Source organism: Pipistrellus kuhlii, unplaced genomic scaffold (genome assembly GCF_014108245.1).
Source record: "Pipistrellus kuhlii isolate mPipKuh1 unplaced genomic scaffold, mPipKuh1.p scaffold_m20_p_3, whole genome shotgun sequence".
Taxonomy (NCBI): Eukaryota; Metazoa; Chordata; class Mammalia; order Chiroptera; family Vespertilionidae; genus Pipistrellus; species Pipistrellus kuhlii.
The window spans coordinates 61,935,375-61,955,330 of NW_023425529.1; the positions used below are offsets into that span (position 1 = coordinate 61,935,375).

Here is a 19,956-nt window from a genome sequence, read left to right on the forward strand (position 1 = left end):
CAGTCAGTACCATCCCCCCAAACCAAGCCCAGCTCCCTCAGTGCCTGGGAGCTGGGTTGCTCCTGCTGCCACTGGTCACTGTCTGTGGGGGATCCCATTCACACCCGCCTTGGCCTGGTGCCACCTGTTCATCTGCTCCACCGTCTCACTGTGGTCCTGCTCTTGTTGGGGCCCATCAGTCTGGCAGAGCCTCCACTGCCACCCACTGCCAGCACCATGTCGCTGATGCCTGCCATGATCCGTGCTGTGCCTTGGTAGTTAAGGCACATCATAGCAAGTGGCTGAACTTCCGGTTGAACAATTTGCATATTAAGCTTTTATTATATAGGACTGAAAATGTGACTGAAAGCCATTGATAATTTTTTCTTTCAGTTCCATGATATAGAACTGCTTTTAAAAAATTCTTTAAATATATAGGTTAAAAATACTTACATGATAAAATTACAAAGCTACATTATATCTGTGGAATGATTTCTAATATAAAAATGCCTTTACATCTGTTATCTTATTTGCAGACTACAATTTTGAGTAATAAATGTGAAAATATTTTATAGTTTATTTAAAGACTTGTGTGTCTGTATAATCTTGTGTAAAAGTTGTGTTAATTGTTTTACCTTATACATGAGAAAAGTCTAGCTCATAATTTTTATGATATATCATAAATTATTGAACTAAATGCAGTCAGAGAAGAGTTGGGAAGTTAAGTTTTCAGGCAATAAGTACTTATCTACTTATAACAATTATATATTTTACCTGTGTAAGCTGTGAATCATATTTATGCAAATATATCTTCATGTGAAAAGTTAATATTTCTTTCAACTTTTTTACCATTATTTTATGGATTGACTCAAATCTCAAAAATGTTTTCTTTGCTTTTGCAGACATTTTTTTCTTTATTATTGATTTTGTTATAAAATAGATCTGTAATTTCTTTGTTCTTCTGTTTTTTTGTGTGTGTGTTTTTTTCCTGCTGGTCATTTTACACACAGAGCTATCACAGCTTTATGTTTCATAACTTTTCCCAACTTTTATAAGTAATCACTTCTTTTCAGTGAAACTATTTCAACTATTTGACAATTCCTTTTTTGTAATACATTAAAGCTGACAGAAATTTTGATACTTTATATTGAAACATTATTTCCCTTTATAGTTTTTCTTTCATAAAACACAATACTAATAATGTTGACTATACTTGTATTCATTACTTATTACTTGTGAAAACATCACACCAATTAACTGACTTAGTTATTAAAAATGTATGATTGCTTACCAGGTGAGAGCTCAGAGAGTTTGGAGTCACACTTTATTCACTGGTGGGCTCAGAGAAAAATGAATTCAAATTCTAAGCAAAGCTACAAGCAGAATTTTCCTTTTTATTAAAGAGCTAGCCCTATGTGTGCTTAGTGATTATCTCGCTGGTGGCCTTAAAAACACAGTTCTATCCAATTAAAAAATACATCTGGCATTGCATGAAAGTATGGGCATATCTAATCTCTGGTCAGATATCTAAGTTCATCTTCCTTATTATTCAAGCAGGCTAGAAAGCAAAGTTAATTTTTTTTATTTATTTATTTATTTATTTACTTATTTATTTATTTATTGGAATAAGAGGCTCTCTAAAAAATAGCAGAGAATTTCAAACAGTAGTTTTACAAAATAGGGGTTAGCCTTCTAATATTAAGTCTGTATTCTGGGTCACTTTGATATTTTGGCACCTCCATACTAACATGTATTTCTGTAATTACCTCAGTGAAAAAGAGAAAACATGAGGAATCCCAAAATAGTCCTCTAATATTTGTACCAAAAAAGTGGCACAGCACATGACATTTCCATTTACTAGTATGTTTTATTGGTCGAAGTTGGGTCAATTGAAAGGAGTGCAAAACTCTCTTAAATCTGAGATGTAAGGAGGACTAGGAATACTGGTGAGGATCTCTGGTACCTATTTGAGGATATAGTGACAGTTTGGAGAGTAAGGAAATGGTAAGACATTGGGTCCAATTAGGGTTGTATAGAGCCATATGGGTGATTGTGGAAGCTTTAGGATTTTAGTTGTTTCTAAAATAAACAGGGCTATAAAATGTTTAGTTTAGTACTGATGGTTTCTGAGGGAAAATTGGGTAATCAATTCTAATTATAGTTTCCTTTTTAGGATTAATCAGTTCAACTGTTTGGAAGCAGACAGTGTATAAACTGAAGGAGGGGCAGTCTTGCCGGGGCATGAAATGCTAAGATCTCCATAAATATTGTTTGGGGTTGTCCCTGTTAAGGGGGAAAGTGACAAGGGGAGAGGGAGGTTTCTGTATCTCCTCTAAATAGTAGACAAGGATGAGTTAGTGCTTGGGAAGAAGCTGTATTGCTAAGAGCACTTGTTTCTCTAAATGGTTTTTTAGGTTGAAAATCTGCAAATGATGACAATTTCTACTCTCACTTCCTACTGTTCATTTTTCATGGTGTGCTGTTTTACAAGCATGAGCTCATCAAATCCAGACTACCTGAGTGTATAGGTATGTGTTAGTTGTGTTCTCAGAGAAGATTTTCAACTTCCTTGGGTTCCATTTTCATATCAGAGAACTCTACCTCATAGAGTTATTAAAAGAATTAGATGAGATCATGTATGCAAAACATTTACAAGACTGCCTCACACATAGTTTTTGAGATGATCATATTTCATTAAATAGACCTTCCAATGTTTAGTTGAATCATTTTTCTGTTTTTAATGTAAATTATATTTGGTTATATAATATACTAATAATTATTTATGGAGCTCTCTCAATAAATAATTATTTGGGCTTTGCTTTTTTCCAGTTTTTTTAAGTTGATTCCTCTTCAACTTGAAGAAGTTGTTTTCATCTTCTCTCACCACACAAAAAAAGGTAATTATGTAAAGGAATGGGAGTGTTAAGTAATTTTATTGTATCATTTCACAATATATCTAATCATCATTTCATATACCTTAAATTTACATATCTTATATGTCAATAATGCCTCAAGAAAGCTGGAAATTTCATATACAAGTATATACTTAAACTCACGTTGTTATTTCATCAGGATAAAACTAATTTATTTTTACATAGAGGGATTTGGAGTCCATAGCTCTGGATAAAAATACTGGCTTTACTTAATAGCTATACAACTTTGAACTACCTTCTGTAACAGAATGAGACATACATTTTCACTTTATTTTTCTAATAGTAAAAGTTGCTATGATTGTTAAATAAAATTTGTAAGTTCAGTAGTACACTTATTAAAACAAAATAGTGTTATCAACCTATTAAATTGTGTGCTACTGACATTTTTAAACTTATTCTTTTTTTAAAATATGTTTTATTGATTTTTTACAGAGAGGAAGGGAGAGGTATAAAGAGTTAGAAACATCGATCAGAGAAACATCAATTAGCTGCCTCCTGTACACCCCCTACCGAGGATGTGCCCGCAACACGGTACATGCCCTTGACTGGAATCAAACCAGGGGCCTTTCGGTCCAGAGGCCAACACTCTATCCACGGAGCCAAACCAATTTTGGCTTAAAATTATTCTTTATAGTTATACTGTACATTTAACTAAATATGTTTATGAAAGATGCACATTTATTTTCATCGCTTGTAGTTTTCTATCTAATACAGTATAATCAAGGAGCACAAATTTTATGACAATTTTATCACCATAGAGATGGACTGAACTTGAAAACTTGTGCTATGATTTCATCTGGTCTGGATTTCTGTCTAAGATCCATAATTTTCCAATTATAAGATCTTAGGAAAATTTCATTACCTCCCTTCAAAATGAAGATCAGGTTGTATTTAATTTACACAGTGGCTTAAAGGAATACATGAGTTAATCGATATAAAATTATAGAATAGTTTCTGGCATAGTGTAAGAACTCATTAAATACAACCATCCTATATGGAGCCCTACAAGGAAAAATATCATGTAAATTAAACTGTAAAACAGTCGTCCATTTAATTGCTTATCTATATGTGTCCATATTTTTTTATTTTTAATGCTACTTAATTCCAAGTCTATTATAAATATTGTGTACTTAAAATTGACTTTTGGATATATAATGAGAGTTTTATCTTAAATTCTTTCAAATGTATTGTTTTAATTCTTACAGATTGTCTCATATTGCTTTGGTTTTAAATTTTTCTTGCTTTGTTACATGTAATATTGCTCTATGCATACACTTCTCTCCAATCTTTTGTTTTATAATAGTTTTTAAAATATTAATCCTCACCCAAGGATATTTTTTTACTGATTTTTAGAGAGTGAGGAAGGGAAAGAGAGAGAGAGATCAATGTGCGAGAAAAATATTGATTGGTTATCTCTGCTACCTGCCCCAACCATGAATCAAACCCATAACCTAGATATGTGTCCTGACCAGGAATTGGATCAGCAACCTTTTTGGTGTACAGGACATAGCTCAACCAACTGAGCATCTGGTTGGGCAATAGTTTTAATTTTCATAAAAAATGTCTTTAGCCTATATGTCCTAGTTAATATAATTTTTATATAATATTATTTCAGAAGCCTATATTAAAACAATTTAAGATGCTTTATATTTGCTTTATCCCATTCATTTGAAAAACTTTCTCAATTATGTCATTTTAAATATAGATAATTTTTAAAAAATTTTATGATATATTTAACGTAAACCATTTTTTTTACAGGTTTAAAAAATTGACTGCAAATTTTGGTATTAGCTTTTTCGGTGCTCACATTTATTTACTTAAACTTTAATTGTCCTCTTATCATCACCTCTTTTTAGTTAGATATATTAAATTTTAGAAATATACAAAAAGTCTTAATATTTTAGTATTATGTACCTGAGAATATTTGTATTTTCTCTGGGTCAAGAAAAACTGCTTAGAAAGCCTTCATATTCTGGGGGTATATCTTCCTCCATTCAATATTCTGAAAACTGTGCCTCATGAGTTTTGGCACCATCACAAGAATGACTGTCTTTTCTTCCTTTGTTAGTATTCACATAGGTTTGCTTTTCAGTCTGGCTTTCCTTCTAAGTCACTTAGATAATATTTTCTGTTATCTTTGCATTTCAAAATGGTATCATAATAGGTCCTCTTTATTGACATACTGAGGAAACTATGAAATCCCTTACTGTATTTCTTCATTCAAGAGCTTTAGTTAGTCATTTGCTTCTGGTAAATACTGATTAGTATCATTTCACTTCATTATCTTAACTGGATATTTACCATTCTTTTTTTTTTTTCAGCATTTCCAATGAGTAACCCTTTGTTCTCTACAGTCTAGGAGAAATTTTCATATTGTCCTCCAGCTTACTGATTCAATTTTTTGTAGTGTCAAATTTTCCCTTCCTTTTCCACAATATAGACTTTTTTTTTTTTACTGTCATCTTTCATTTATTTGATTATCTCTTAATCTCTTTTGGTTTATTCCTTATGGCCCTGTTTTTCTAAAAAATAAAAGCAAGTTCCTTGCCATTTATAAAGCATGCCAACAACATTATAAATGTATTCTTTAGTTCTTATATTATATAATTTCAGAAGTATTTTCTTCTTGTGAGTCTTCTAGATACTAAAATGCATCCTTCTAATGTAGGTGTTTTTTTCAACCTTCTCTTTTCTTATATTATGGCTATTTCTCATTGTGTTACTTCAAGTAGGCAAAGTACTATAGAAATTAACCATACAAATGAGGCAACACGGTAGAAATTCATATTTTGCTCTCAAAATAATAGTTGACAAATGTATAGGGTGGCAGATCATGTATCCTCCTTATTAAATGAACCAGACTCCTATTTTACATATCTCTATGAAGGCCTGGATTTTTTTTATCCTCTGCATGCACCTAACAGAAGAATAAAGAAAGGAAAAAAAAAAAAAAAAAAAACTCCAATAAATTTAATTAAAAACACACACAAAGAAATGAATGGATAAAAGCTTTTAATTGACCATAACTAGAAATGGAACACATTATCATTGCTCCTGTCCTATTGATAGGAACTCAGTCACATGGATACATCTGACTCTGAATGAACCTGAGAAATGAGGCCATTAGTGTGTGCCAAAGAAGAGGAAATGGGTTTCTTTAGTAGTTAGCAATCTCAGAGAAACTATGGCAACCTATAGTCTGTCAATATGTAAGCCAGGATGGCGTCTTAGGAGGGCATCATTAGAAATAAATAATAATTTGCAACACTTCCCTTTAAACCTTCTTGGTAAGATTGTCCTTCACACATGCATACAATCTCAAATCTATCCTAAAACTTTGCTACTAATTTCCATATGTTAGCAAATATCTGTCTTCAATTTTTAAATAGATAAGTCCTATACAAGCTAATATAAAAAAGTAATTTTCTTATACAATTTAAAATGTTTTTTTCTACTAATGTTCAGCAGGCTTTGAGATCTACAATGTAGAGAGTGAGTATTGGCTTTTATCACTATTCCTCAGGCACATAATAGAACTATAGTGACTATTATTAGTTCTCTAGAAATGGAGGGTTACATTCTTAGTTCTACAGATGGGGGACAAGATGATATATAAAGATTCAAGCCAATTTGTGATTTTTAATGGAATTAATTCAGGCTTTTGAATCTGTTCCCTAATGAAGTGCAATCTTCTTTCTATCTCAGTTGCTTTGTTCTACCTAACTCTGAATATAACTCATGAGGCGAAAATAATTAAATGCTCAGTAGGATTCATTTCTATCAGGATTTCTTAGGCTTCCACTTAGCCTACTGATTTTAGTCAAAAACTACTTCTGGAAACCTTGCATTTTCACTAGCATCCCATACTACCTCCAATTACCACTGTGTTTTCTTCAGAATCCCACCTCTCCTTCCCAGTTCTTCTCTGAGATATGCGACCTCTTTCTATTGGAGAATATGGCAGGTGTAATAATACTGAGGGCTGAACAAGTGTTATTCAGCTCAGTTTCTGAAATCCTTATGACTAAGGTGACATCTATTAGGAGTGTTACAAAGCATAGCCTTACCATAATAATAAAAAAGTTATTTTATGAATAATGCTTAGGTGTGCCATCACAAGAAGGCCTGAGTAATTTTTTTTTTCTTAATCCAGATTTATACACCTTATGATTAGTGCCAATTTCTTTTGGCCTTAAATATTATGAAAGCCATAATTTTAGGTACTGTTAGGAGTTTTCATGTTTTATGCAGTGACTTCACAGGCATTTTTTTAAGTGAAGATATCTTGTTCTTTTTATTTAAACATTATATATTAATTCAGTAGCACATGTATATAATGTATTTAAAAAATAAAATTTATGACTGAATAAATGTGTTGTAGTTTGTCTGAATTTTATCATTACTGGATTCACAAACAAAAATGGGGACACTGTTGTAAATTACAGCTTTATCAAGTTTCTCTCACTTGTCTAAGGCAGTCTTACTCAAAGTATGTTTTTCAAATTGACATCATTTGTCAACTTTTTGTTATGAATCCACAAAGAAGTAATGCAGAAATTGGGGTAAACATTTACAAATGCTGATAGAAACTTACATTGGCACAATACTCAAGGATGTGGTCTTTTCTTCAGAATTCTTTTCTCACACAAGTATTTTTCTATGAAGAATAGTTCATAGCACTGGGGGAAATAGTCTTTCAACAAATATAGTTTGAGAAGTACTCTCTGAGAGCTAGCTATCACTACTCCCGTGATGTTTTATTCCGTTTTCCTGAGTGAACCTTCATGTTTTGGCCCCCCATTAGTTCGATGTTTATCCCTCATTATTTCGATTTTTATCTCCAAAGTGCTCTCTCTCAGTTAATCCAGCCCAATTTTGCACTTTCCCCCATCATCCCAAAATCTTACCCTGAGCTATCAGGATCATAGGTTTTGTCATCAAGACTCCCCTATATTCTCAGTCTCTTTTCTAAATTTTTACAAAACAATATTCACCCACCTCTGCTGTTTCACCTTCTAAACTACTTTGCTCCTTCAATTATTCTGTCACTTTCATAAGAATTCTGTGTCTTTTTTAATTTTTTCCCATCAATGTGAAAACATGCTCTGATCTTCTCCAATCCAAATGTATCTCTATCTTCCCTTCTATCCATCCATTTTATACTTTATCTACATTCATCAGTTTATCTATTCTGATGCCATGTCTCTTTGCAAACACTGCCTCATTCCGCTTTTCCCTTTCATAAAAATAATGAAGTTTGAACAAATAGTCTATTCTGTGTGCACTCCCTCATTTTCTCTTCCCTCACCTCATCCCTACTGCTTTTGTTAAGGAAACCTGTGATATCCGTAGCATTTAGTGTAAAATACCACTTCCTGTTCTTAAATCAGTGCATTCCTTTGTATTCTCCTTTATCTATTGCACTTTATTTTCTCATAACTTATTGCCTCATTTTAATGTCTAGAGCTGGATTCTTCTTTAATGCCATTTGATTCCAGGCAACTGAGTGCCCCAGTGCTCAGTCATCAGACACAATCCCCTTCTCTGAATTCATCTTCCTTGGGTATCATCGTTCAGTTGTATGACAACACTTACCATTCATTTGCTGAGACTCCCAAAATCTATGTCTAACGTTGTACCTGAAATTCAGATTTATGAATACTATAGCTTACTAGACATCTCCACTTAGATAACTAATATAGGTGTTCATTTCAAGTGGAATTCATGTTTTTCTCCCCTGAATGTGTTGCTCCCCATGCTTCACTTTCTTGAAAAATGACACCAACACTCACTCACTTTAGTTGCTTAAACTAAAAGTTTTAACCAACAATCATTATTCCATGTTTTCTTCCTCCTTTCTTTCGGCTAACATTTTCGGCCTTATTTTCAAATACTTTCACTTATTTTCCATAGAACCACTAGCATATTTGGCCTGACCATATGTTTGGACCAGACTACCAAATTAGGCCAAGTATTCTTTCCATTCCGTATGTAAGCACTCTTCTTCCTCCAATCTCCTGGCATCAGTTAGAATGAACATTTGAAACATCCCATATTCAAGAATCTAAAGCCCAGTAGAAACTTTTCTCTATATTTATAACATTTAAATGCTTTTTAGTGACTTACAAGCATTTAGTCCTGCTTCTCTATCAGAAGTCACATTAATAATTCTGCCCCATAGTCGCTATAATTGGCTTTCTTTTAGATAACACAGAACAGTTGTATTTACTGCTTCTTTTGCCAATAACATTTCTTCCCCTCAAACTTCAAATGGTTGGTTTCTTGGTATTTATGTCTATGTAAAAGCTCCAACTCTAACAGGTTTCTGTCCCAAACAATCAATTTAAAGGTACTTCCCCATTGTTTAATGTCACAATACTTCAAAATTCATCCAAACATGAATCTCTAATAATATTATTCTTGTTTTGTGTTATAATTTTTTTCTTGTTAATGGTCTGTACATCCCTTCTCAAATAAAATGTATGTCCAGAAGTTAGTCTTATTATGTCCCATAATTACAATAGGGCTTAAAAATATAGGAGACAATTAATAAATACTTTTTGAATCAATGAAATGTAGAAGCAGCTGGATTGACAGCTATTTGATACTTACTGAAAGGTTTGGGGTGGGCCGGGGTCGTGACCTATGACATGTGGCCATAATGTATCAAAATAACTTTTATTTCAGGCACCTGGGTGCAGGTGGGCTGAGTCCGAAAAAGGAATCAGCAATGACTGAAAGGGGAGGCAGACTTTTATTAACCGCTGCTGGCTACAAACAGTTTTGCTGGCATAAGGGTCTGGTCCCCTCTTGGTTTGGAGATGTCTAGTGGTTATCTGGGCTATGCCAAGCTCAAGGCTGCAAGCTTGCTGCAAGATACCTGCTAAGCACAGTAAGTTTTCTCTGCCCCATTTTCACTTACCCAATGATTAATAATTGTTTTCTTTTTTATTTCAAATTGTATCTACTCTGTTTACCAAGACAGGAAAGATGGGGAAAATGATGTTGCATAATGATCTCTGGCAGGGAAATAAAAATAAATAAAATTATATAAGATATCAAACATAGATTTTAAAGTGCAATTATTATAAACAAGAAATATGCTTTAATAGAGTTTGCAGTTTCAAAGAGTTAAAATTAAAATATATATATATTTTTACAAATTATTTGCTTTTCAATTCTAAAGACATGGGAAGAGACTAAGTTTACTGACAAAGCAAAAAGTAAAGTAATTTAATTAACCAAGCTAATTTAGATGCCTTTAAAAAATGCCAAACTATATGTTACTACTTTTTAATTACAATTAATCTATTTCTGAAGTTCTAATTAAATGCCTGGATGATAAAAATGTTTTTGTTTTAGTTTTTAAGGAATTAGTGATTGTTTCATTTACTATAAGACTGAAAATGCACTTGGAGAAAAACTATTCCAGGATTCCATAACAAAGTACTAGATATTGAGTGATAATGCAATGTAGACATTAAAATATGTGTGTATTGCTTTAAAATGTATGTGTGTTGCATTAACTATGTTCTCTTAAAATTCCATAAAAATATTTTTCCAGTTTAAATTGGCATGAATATTTTAAATTTGGGTTTGGGAACTTCTTTTGCAAGTCAGAAACTGATATTAGTACCTATTATTATTATCATTACCATTAATTATTAAAACTATACATTATTTTATCAGAAAAAAATAATAATTGCCACTTCTCAAATTATAATTATAGATGTCATCTATAATATTACATTTTACGCTCAGCAAATCTACCTCTAATTGTCTGTACTAATATATTCAGATATCCAGTAGAATGTGAATGTGAATATGTGAAGACTTTTCTTCAAATCATTCTTGTCTGTCTATGCTTCATTGAGAAGGAAACCCCTATTTGTAACAAACTGCTGTTTGGAATTTTCTGCTGTTATTCTTAGATAAAATGTTGCTTTCTAGTCTGCTTTAGCCTGTTTGAAGAATGATGATAATAAACTTAGCTGTATGACCTTGTAGGCCGGAGACTAGATATGCCCATAATCTTAATGCCATGCCAGGTGCATTTTTTAATTGGATAGAATTGTATTGTTTTCAAGGCCAGCATTGAGATAACCACTAAATGCACATAGGGCTGGCTCTTTAATAGAAAGGGAAGTTCTGCTTGTAGCTTTGCTTAGAATTTGAAATCATTTTCTCTAAGCCCATCATGTGATGAATAAACTAAGTCTCTCCAAACTCTCCTTCTGCATTGTTTGATTGTTCAGGAACTCTGTAACATACTTTGGTGCATTGGCCGGGAAGCAGCCCATGCAGCCCTTTTAGCTTCTGATGGGTGGACCGGGTTTGGGGCCCAGGACGTTGGACAGGCCTCCGGAAGGCGCCTCTCTGCTGATTTAGCAGAATTAAACCGGGGGACTTTGGGCACTCCTGGACCTCAGCCTGGGACCCGGCCAGCATTTGGAGAGAGTGGACAGGCACTTCTGGACCTGTCGGCAGAATCTGTAAGGTAGGGGCCCCGTCTGTTCAGCCCACTCGAATGAGTGGAAGGGGGAGCTTGATCACCTCCCCGGAGGCCTTAGAGCTTCCTCAGGTAAATTAATCAGGAGTCAGGAATCAGGTGATTGTTTAAACTCTGGGTAAATATCTGGTAGAAGTAAAAAACTTGGACTAGCTAGTATAAAAATGTGGGACTTTGGATGTGAATGAAGGAATTGTTCATTCACATCCAGTAACAGATGAGTTCATTCTGCTGTGTGTTTGTGTGGGACTAGCCAATCTGTTACTGAGAAGTGGGACTGGATGCAGTCTTAACTCCTCTGGTAGTTCCTCACCAAGACATTGGTCGAGAATTCTGTTTTGGGGGTGCTTAGAGTGCCCCCAAGCCCGCCTGGGGAGTTGGGCATTGTGTTTATCTGCTCAGCTTCAATCTGGGCTAGTCTACTGAGAGAGTGTGAGTTTGGATGTTTATCTGCCTTGGTAGATAAATGGTCTGTGTGAAGTGAAAACTGCTTTATTTGTTATCCTTTCTGTTGTTTAAATTGTTTAGAGATAGGATGATGATGGTCTGCAAATGTCTTAAGCAAGCACTGCTGAGTTATTTTTCTCAGAGATGTTTGCTCTCTATCACAGTGAAGGGAATCAGCCCATTTAGCTAATAAAAATTTCTCTGTGTTTATAAGTTTGTATAAGTAAAGGTTTTAGTTTGCTCTGATTTGTAAATTTGCTATATTAAATTGAAATTTTAAAGTCCTAGAGTTAAGTTAAAGGTATAAATTTGTGACATTTCAAGGAACAAAGAACTTTTATTTATGGCTTTATTGTCTCTTTGGTAATTGGAGACTTTTAGAGACAGGGCTTACAGCTCCGCAGGTCGGAGAGATTTACAGTCCCTGTCCCTGCCTGTGACATCATAGTCCAACGTAGAACTAAAGCTGAAGTTATTATTAACTATCTATAGACCCCGAATTCTAATAGCATCTGTAACTGTATTAAAGATCTTTTCTTTCAGGAAGCCATACGCTTCCTCAGGCAAATTAATCAGGAATTGGGTGGATTGTTGTTTAAACTCTGAGTGAATGTCTGGTGAAAGTGTGTGAGTGTGGAGGGAGAGGGCCTGCCCTCTCTTATCCTTTGTGTGGCTCCACGACTTCGGTTACGGAGGCCGAGTGGGCCCCAACCTGCGGTTCCGCTATTCGTCATAGGGCATAACGGTGACTCACCCCCACGTGGAGGTGACCAGGCCCGGGGTGCATACGGGTGCACCTTAGCTAAGACGAATCTAAGCTCCCAAGGGACGCGGCCAGGCCGGCATCTGAGTGAGGATCTGTCTTGCGCCACCAATCATCATGGGGTTGGGACAGAGTAAACCCACTGTTCTCAATTGCATGTTGAAAAATTTTTAAAAGGGATCTGATGAAGATTATGGAATTAAAATTAATTCTGAAACACTGAGGAAATTCTGTGAAGTAGAAGGGCCAGCCTTCGGGGTTGGCTGGCCCTCAGAAGGCTCTTTAGATGAAGGATTGGTCAGGGCGGTGTGGAATGTAATCACAGGAGATTCTGGGAACCCAAATCAGTTTCCCTACATAGACAGCTGGTTAGAAATTGCTCAGACCTTGCCGCCTTGGGTCCGGTTCTGCGAGTGCAAGAAGGGACAGAGTAAGGTTTTAGTAGCAGGAGTGAAGAGGCAGGCAGGGCAGGAGTAGGCTAAGGAGAGGCAGGCAGGGACATTAGACACAGACAGATGGGCAAGGGAGGCCCTCCCTGATGAGGAACCTAATTGGTCCCCAAACTCAGAAGACGGAAAGACCAAGCTAAAAAGATACCGGCTGGCTTTCCTCCAGAGGGTCAGGGCCAAGCCAAGAAGCCCATCAATATGGCTAAAATCTCTGAGGTTTTCCAAGAAGCCTGATGAAAGTCCAGCGGCTTTCTATGAGAGACTATGTGAGGCATACCAAATCTACACTCCCTTTAACCCTAAGGCCCCAGACACTCAAACCATGGTAAATGCTGCCTTTGTAAGCCAAGCCCAGCCTGATATTGGAGAAAATTACAGAAGCTGGAAGGATTTTTCAGGAAAAAAAAAAAAATGCTAGTGAGCTGCTAGAGATAGCCAACAGGTTTTCATTAACCAAGACAGGACAGCAAAACAGGAAGAAGAAGAAAAAAAAAAAAAAAAAAAGCAAAGAGGGGCCAATGTGATAGCAGAGGCTTTCAGAGGTTTAGGCCCCCAAACAGCCCAGAAAGGAAGAGCAAGTCTGAGACGGGACCAGGGTGCCTATTGTAAAGAAACAGGGCACTGGAAGAATGAATGTCCCAAACAGAGAGTAAGAAATTAAGGTCCCCTTTTCCACCCAATCGCTATCAACCAGAACCACCTGAAGCAGACCTTATTGGCCTGGCAGCAGCTGACTCTGACTAGGACAGACCTGGCTCTTTTCAGCTGGGCCCCCACGAGCCCATGGTCAGAATGAAAATTGGGGGCCAGAATGTGAACTTTCTGGTTGATACAGGAGCCAAGGAGCAGTTTACCTGGACCAGACTTCCATAAAGATTTAAAAACTCCCCTAGTCTCTTTAGTGGAGCACTAGCATCTGATTTATCTAAGTTCCCAGGACAGGATTTGGGATGTGTTCTACTCCAGTATGTAGACACCTCCTACTAGCCAGTTCCACACTAGCTCAGTGCTGGGAAGGGACAGGAGCCCTACTGAGACTATTAACTGATCCCAGGATTTTCAGATCTGGCCAAGCCCCTCTATGAAGCTTTAAAAGGGAAAGAGAAAGCACCCATTGTATGGGGCCCTGAGCAGGAGAAAGCCTTCATCAGCATAAAGGCAAAGCTTACTGAGGCCCCAGCACTTGGATTACCAGATGTGACACAGGACTTTAATCTCTTCATCCATGAGAACAATGGGGTAGCCTTAGAAATTCTAACCCAGGAATTTGGACCTTGGCAAAGACCAGTAGCCTATCTCTCCAAGCAGATTGACCCAGTTGCCTCCGGGTGGCACCCCCTGTCTCAGGGCCTGCTGAGGGGGCCCTGAACATGACTGCCTGGAAGTCCTAGAGGAGGTTTACTCTAGCCGGCCAGATCTAATGGATAGGCCCCTGCCAAACCCGGACTTGGTATTGTTCACAGATGGCAGCAGCTTCTTAAATGAAGGAAAAAGACGAGCTGGGTGTGCAGTAGTATCAGACTTTGAGACAACTGAAGCACAGGCCCTGCCTGAAGGATGGTCAGCACAGAGGGCAGAACTTTGGGCCCTCGCTAGAGCTTTGGAACTCAGTAAGGATAAGCGTGCCAACATCTACACTGATTCACGCTATGCCTTTGCTACCCTGCATATTCATGGGGCTATATACAAGGAAAGGGGGCTCCTGACAGCAGGAGGAAAAGGAATAAAAAAATCAAAATGAGATTTTAAAACTACTAGAAGCAGTTTGGGTGTTGGACCCCCCGAAGGAGACCCCTGCCCTGACCCAGGATCAGCGACGACCCAGTCAAACGCAAGAGACGGCACTTGATGCAAATAGCAAGAGGATTTATTCCAGCATGCTGGGACCTGACCTGTTACTCGCGCAGGAGCAGCCAAGTCAAGTCCCGAGCAGAACTTCTTACAGGCTTATAAAGGCAAAAACCGCAAAGTTAGAACAAAGGACAAGGGGAGGGGGTCTTCCAGAAAGAGGGACAGGAATTCCTTGAGGGGAGGATAGACATTATCACAAGGAACAGGGTGGAACCGCCTCAGGACGTTGATAATACATCCAGTTTACTACCTCTAGGGGCTGAGTCAGGTGGCCAGGTGCTGTGTGGCTCATACCCTGTTTTTCCTGGGGCAGTTCTAAAGGTCACATTCTCACGGGAAGTCTGGGCTAGCAGGGGAATTTTTCTATATTATTTCTTTCAGCCTCTACATTCCCCTCTTTTTCTTTTTGGTAAGTTCTAATCATGGAACTTCTGTCTCTACATATCCTTCTCTGAGGCTATCTCCCTGACTGAGGGACTGGTAGTGCTGCCTGAGCATTATTACCTGTAAAGCACTTATTCTCTCCCTGATGAAGCTGATTAGGTGATTCCTTGTCTAAGAGAAACGGGGAAAGGCACAAGGAGTTATTCCGTTGGTATAAGCCCACCAAGTCCCTTCAGGGGCAGCCAGCAGGGCTGCTTCTCCTCGAGATGGCTCCTCCGGTAGCAGGATGGTGGAGGCGCAGGACGAGGCGTAAAAAGAGTCCTTCAGAGGGTAATTTGCAGGCATCAAGCACATCCCTTGTCCTTGTAGATCCCAGAGAGTAAGTTTCGGGTTACAACTCCACTGGCAGTGACCCTCCGCAGTGTCCATGGAGATGTTTCTTCCTGTGGGGTATCTCCAAGAAAGATGTTAATAGCAATCCCAACAGTCATTTGGGATTAGGCTGGGGTGAGTCCTTGGACAGTGAACTTCTTTACCCACACTGAGTCTCCGGGCTGGAAGGGGTGTACAGGGTCCACGGTGGGCACTGGCAGTGTATCTGGAACAAGCTTACGGGTGGCTCTCTGGGTTAACTGCAGAGCTTATAAGGACTTGAGCAAGGGAATAGTTATGAATTCCAGCTTTCAGTTTCTCCCTGACCCCAGGATGAATGGAGGGAGGTCTACCATACACGATCTCAACAAAGGGGGGGGGGAACCTCTCCCGTTAGAGAGTACACCTGGCCCATAAGAGGGTGAAGGGCAGGGGGTTGGTCTAATTTTCACCGGTTTTTAGGACAAATTTAATTAAACTTTTTAGAGTTCTACTCATGCCTGTCCTAAGGCTTGAGCTATACTTTGAGATACCTTGCTACAAAGGCTGGGCTGTTATCTGATCCTATAACTACTGGCAGCTCGAATCTAGGTATGATCTCCTGGAGTAATTTCTTGACTACTACAGAGGCACTTTCTATCCTATGTTTCAACCTAATCTGAGAAGGTGTCTATAAAAACTAGCATGTACTTGTACCTTAATGCTGGTGGCTTAATCTCTGTGAAACCCACCTTCTAATGCTCTCCAAGGGAATTTCCCTGGGGCCCGAATTCCCAGGGGGTCCCTCTATTCTTGCTTAGCATTTACCTATATCTGCCTCACAGAAGTTTAGAAGTCTTGATGATGCCTAAGTGGGTAACCTGGCTTGACTGGGCAACTAACATTCAACTTAGAGCCTCTGGGACCAACAGTCTGTCATCTGGTAGGGTCCACCAACCATCTGGTCCTTTGATGACTTGCTTCTGTTCAGCCAATTCCTCCTCTTCTTTGGTGTAGAGGTTGGGATCCGGCAGGGTTACTAAGACTTGTAAAGGCCCCACTGGTTTTTGGGCATCTTCCTTTGCAGTTTGGTCTGTGGCTCTATTTTCTCTGGCTTCAATTGTCTCCCCTTTCTGATGTCCTTTGCAGTGCATTATTGCAACTGCTTCTGGGAGTCAGATGGCCTCAAATAAGGCTAAAATCTGGCTGGAGTTGGTAACCCTCTTTCCCAGTGAATGGCACAGTGTCCGCATCAAAGGGCCTCAATTAGGGCCAAAGGTTTACTGATATTCCTCTGTTCAGGAACTGTGCCCAAATGGTATGGTCCAGGGTGACTACTGCTGTTCCTGTATATCAGATCCCATCCTGAACATAACTGCTCCCATCAGTGTACAGTACCTCATCTGGTGATGATGGCAGGACATCTGTCAGTACTGCGTCTGTTACCTGTATGCAGTCATGAATGGGTTCCTCTGGATCATCTGGAAGCAGGCTGGCAGGGTTGATGGCCAGTGTCTTATGGAACCGGATGCAGGTCTGGTCCAGGAGAAGAGCTTGGCATTGGGTGATTCTGGTGTTTGACATCCATCTCTCTGGAGCACCCGAAGGGGGGTCTCAGCGGCATGGGGTGTTGTCAGGGCTAGCTCCTGGCCCAGAGTCTGCTTTCACCAGCAATGCTGTGGTGGCCACTGCCCAGAGGCACATTGGCCACTCTGCTGCCACAGGGTCCAGTCTCTTAGACAGATAGGCCACAGGTCTCTTCCAGGGACCTAGAGTCTGAGTGAGAACCCCTTGGCAATGCCTCTTACCTCACTCACGTAAAGGTGGAAGGGCTTCGTGACATCTGGCGAGGCTAGGGCAGGTGCTGAGACGAGAGCCTTCTTTAGCTCCTCAAAGGCCTGTTGTTCTACTTCAGTCCAGTTCAGCGGCTGTGTTCCTCCAGTACGTGTTCCTTCTTAGGTCTACAGTCCTTCTTGATGTCCAAGGAAAACAGTTTGTCTGGTGGCTCCCTGGACTGATATCTTCCTAAAGGTCCCATTGGCTCTGTCAAGACTGAATAAACTGCCCAGTGCTCACCAGGAAATTAATAGCTTTGCCTCTCACTTGTAAGGTTACCCTTGGGGGCTTAATTGAAAGGAACCCTGGTCCTATCAGTCTTCTTCCTCGAGGTTAAAAACCCTTGGAGTCTAAGTCTCTCTTTCTTTCAGACCTTCTCTGTCTCTTCTGGCCTCACCTTCTGTACTTATACTTACACATTCATATCACTTTCTCTTCTGCTCTTTCTTTCTGCTTCTGTCTAAATCCTTCCCTCTCAGACTCCCAGAGTCTCTTTCTTAAGTCTCTGTTTCGTTCTTTCCCTCTCTCCCAGTTTCTCCTTCTCATCACATACATAACTTTCATAAAAACTTCCACTATTTTACATTAGCTTTTAAACCTTCTTTCTATGTCCTTCAAAAATCTATAACCATACCTCAAATCTTCTATTATTTTAGAATATTTAGAAAAGGCAGAGGTAAGAGAGAGCAGGTCTAGCACTCTGTTCCCAGTAGCCGCTTGAATTTTAAACTGCCACATTCTTCCTACAGATAAAGATCTCAGATTCTGATAAGCCTGGAAAGGGGAATGGGAGAATTTCTAACTGTGCCTTTAAGTCCCCTAATAGAACACGGTGAAAAGTGTCCAAGCAGTCAAGGGGGGGTTAAACCATGTTTTCACATTGTTTTAACACAATTCTAAATAAATTATAAACCTTTGTGATGAAGTCTACTTAAATCTATAAAGTAGATACACATGACTGAAACCAAAAATGATTCCCAAAGTTTAAACAAAATACAAGATGCAGGTACAAGCCCAAATTCAAGCTTACAATGCAATTAGAAATGATAACAATGGCATATGAGAAAAGCAAAACAAAACAAATTAATATGGCTATCACTTTTTCTACATTAAGAGAAAAATATATGACTTGGCCTACTTCTTCACAAGAGGCACACTATAAATTCCCAACAAATTTACTTAGGTCTGTATGAAACAACCTGGATAGGGCTCAAGCATTATATAGATTCCTCATCTGACAAATGAGAATAAACCAATCCTTGAGATCTTTGATCATTACTGCTTATTCTTATCACATGTAATACAATTTAGCCTGCCATATTCTAGGCATTGTTACTGCAATTAACTTTTCCTAATTCAATTTATACTTTGAACTTTTAAAGCTGGCAAGTAACATTACATTTCTCAATCACAATTCATACTTAAGTAGCTATATGACTCTGCTTAGCTGATACCAATGACAAAAACTAAACATTGTAAGCAAGGCCATGGAACCACCTGCCACCCCCTGCAGATCATAGTTTCTGCCTCATGGTGGGGAATTTTAAAAGCTGCTTACAATGACTTGGGAAACCAGTTTTAATTTATCTGCTGCCTCCAGCTACTCAAACAACTCTTGGAGGTGAATGGAGGCAGGGAGCAAGCGGGTCCCAGGTGGCGAAGGCGGTGCTGCCACCAGGGCGTTTTTCATCAGACTGTCCCTCGCTTGCCTCTTGCTAGCAAAGGTGCAATGGGGGAACCGGTGACCCCTCCACTGCAATCACACTCCCTGAACTTTCTGACAAGCTCTTACTGATTTTAAAATTATAACTTGAGTTGACACACACACAAGGACCAAATGGCCCACAAAATATTTTCCTTTTCCTTTAAAGATTTTACAATGTACTGTAATCATTAATTACATTAAACTTAAATGGCTAATTGAAACAAACAGTTCTGAGACCGTTCCTCCAGCACTGATGAAGACTGGTGGAGGCAGGTGTCTGAAATAAGATTCATTTAGTTTCTGAGCTCGCTGGGCAGACTTGGCGGCGACTTTGCCAGTTCAAGCTTCTTTCTTGTAAATAGTTAACTTTAGAATTTGGTCTCTGCTTTTAATTTTTTGTACCATAATTGTTACAATTTTATACCTTCAAATCAATAAACATATTGTTAGGTGGGCTGATACCCCTCTGACAGAAAACAAAGCACCCCTGGGAAAAAGGAATCCCAGTGGCCACTCGGGGCGGTTTGCTAGCCATCAGAGCACTCAGCTTTAAACAAATTAAAGGTTTCTTTCTTTCTCTCTGCTCGCCTGTGGCCGGGCGAATAAGACGGACCTGGGAGGTCTCTTTCCCAATTTTCCTTTGTCAAAGAGACAACCACACTCCTTCAGCCATTTGGGGTTATCAAAAAGAACATCAATCCAGATATCAATGTATGGAATTTGGTCCGGATGCCCAGGGCTCCTATAGA

General features: G+C 38.6%; 2 long non-coding RNA genes across 2 annotated transcripts; one reads left to right on the forward strand and one right to left on the reverse strand.

Moving 5' to 3' along the window:
- Positions 1–972: 972 nt before the first annotated feature.
- On the reverse strand, positions 973–16,369 carry LOC123653206. The gene is made up of 3 exons (XR_006742872.1): positions 15,858–16,369; positions 13,369–13,371; positions 973–991 (listed from the first exon to the last, which is right to left on the reverse strand). It is a non-coding gene; the product is annotated as an uncharacterized LOC123653206 (long non-coding RNA).
- Positions 11,270–13,097, forward strand: LOC118729741. The gene is made up of 2 exons (XR_006742873.1): positions 11,270–11,493; positions 12,445–13,097. It is a non-coding gene; the product is annotated as an uncharacterized LOC118729741 (long non-coding RNA).
- Positions 16,370–19,956: the final 3,587 nt, after the last annotated feature.